This window comes from Lynx canadensis, chromosome B3 (genome assembly GCF_007474595.2).
Source record: "Lynx canadensis isolate LIC74 chromosome B3, mLynCan4.pri.v2, whole genome shotgun sequence".
Classification (NCBI taxonomy): Eukaryota; Metazoa; Chordata; class Mammalia; order Carnivora; family Felidae; genus Lynx; species Lynx canadensis.
Genome location: NC_044308.2, coordinates 23709747 through 23711928, shown reverse-complemented (window position 1 = coordinate 23711928; position 2182 = coordinate 23709747). Strand labels below are relative to the sequence as shown.

Genomic DNA, 2182 nt, shown 5'->3' with positions numbered 1-2182 from the left:
CGCTTTTTAAATAAAAACATGTCCTGGGGTGCCTGGGTGGTTCAGTCGGTTAAGCGGCCGACTTCGGCTCAGGTCATGATCTCGCGGTCCGTGGGTTCAGGCCCCCGTCGGGCTCTGTGCTGACAGCTCAGAGCCTGGAGCCTGTTTCAGATTCTGTGTCTCCCTCTCTCTGACCCTCCCCCGTTCATGCTTTGTCTCTCTCTGTCTCAAAAAATAAATAAACGTTAAAAAAATAAAAAAAAAAACAACAAAAAAACATGTCCTATTGGTCCTGATATCTGTATGCCTGTTCAAAGGTTTGTTAATGATTGAGGTTCTAGAGTCATTTCAATACCTGGCAGAAATAATTCCCTCTTTGATCTATGACTGAGTCCTTTAGAATTACCTCCTATTGTTCTAGAGAATAAATATAAATAAAAAATCCATAATAAATTAATACAAAAATAAGTAGTACTTGATAGGAGTTGTGACAGAACTTTGTTAAGAAAAAATTGCCTATTTTTTTCAATATATGAAATTTATTGTCAAATTGGTTTCCATACAACACCCAGTGCTCATCCCAAAAGGTGCCCTCCTCAATACCCATCACGCACCCACCCCTCCCTCCCACCCCCCAAAAATTGCCTATTCATAAAGCATTAACCACTAGGTCCCAAGTAACACAAAATCCTCAACAAGGCATGCCAGGAAATATAGAAACCATTTTTCTTAAGGATGCATATTTCAAGTTTTAGTAAGAAATCATAATGATATGATATTTCCATATCTCTCCATTTGATGCTTTTAACATCATATCTTTTTAAGTACAGAATAGTATTGCAAATTGAACCATTTTGTGTTTCAAAATAATTATTGAGAATTTAATCATATAAAAATTTTATGGTCTTAAAGAGATCTAACAAAATTTCACATACGGCTTCTCATGTTGTAAAACTGAGAAACAATTCAAGCCAATCCTCAAAAATTAAGGTAGAAGCAGAAATGTAATGCAGTGTGACCACAAAAGCTTTGTGAATCATGGAGTCTCTCTTCTGAAATTTCAATAATTAAACAAATACAGAAAATCTGATAATATTTGGATTTCACTATAACAATTTTTTATCTGATCTGAAACTGCCAAAAAAATTCTCTTAAATTCTACATGTTTCCATCAAAGCAGAAAATAATTACAATGAAAAAACAAATTATAATGATACAATAATGTAGATAACCCTGATAAGAGTCTCAATGAGGAAAATGACACATTATAAAAATATTCATAAATAAGCTTCTTAAAAGATGAACACAGAGACCTCAGGACCTGGCACACAGAATATGACATATGAACTTCAAAAGATCTTTGTTGTTACTCACCTCTATTCCTTGAAGTGGAAAACCTGATTCCAATCCTATCTCAGCAAAACTTGACAGAAAGAAAAGCAAAAACAAGGTATCAAAAAATATTCAACAGCAAAATTAACAAAAAACTAAAATTGGTTCCATTGTCATTATTTAATATAGGCATACATTTTTTCTTCTTTTAGTCCAAATGGGAATTTCAGTACCCACTACAATTGCTTCTCTCCTTATTAATTAATTCATTTTTATTCTCTTATTTGTTACTTAAGAACATATTTTCTATATACAAGTATCTCTCTACAACTGTGTGTTCAAAGTGAGAAAATGGAGCAAGTCTTGGATTACTGATCATATCTAAATGTGCATAGTGCCTTATAAAATAGGACACAAATGCTCTTTTCTTAGAAAAATATAAATCATGCTAACAGTGGTATTGTGTTGGCACTGAGAGGTCACCAAAGAGAGCCAGGCTTTGAAAGTCTTTTTTGTTCTAGTAAAGGGCAATTCATCTGGACCTCAGATTGACATCTGGAATCAATCCCTCAGGATCCCCAGACAATTGCGCTCATCATTGATCTAGGCAGGCACCCTCCCAACAAATAATCATTTCCATAACCAGGCTGATTTTGTGTAGGTTTGATTAAAGAACAGTAAACATGTAGTAGACATTTTATTTAGTATCTTAATAATATGATTCATATATATACCATTAAAATGCTACCTTTGTTCTAATAAATTAGATAAGATATATTGGGGATATATAAAACCCTTTAATCAGCTAAAATTTTAAGGAGCAAATGAGGTACCAAAAATAATATGATTATAGTATAAATATAAGTAGAAG

At 33.4% G+C, this 2182-nt stretch overlaps 1 non-coding gene across 1 annotated transcript; it reads right to left on the bottom strand.

Moving 5' to 3' along the window:
• Window positions 1-1849: 1849 nt before the first annotated feature.
• LOC115517541 lies at window positions 1850-1916 on the bottom strand. The gene has a single exon (XR_003969980.1). It is a non-coding gene; the product is annotated as a small nucleolar RNA SNORD109A (small nucleolar RNA).
• Window positions 1917-2182: the final 266 nt, after the last annotated feature.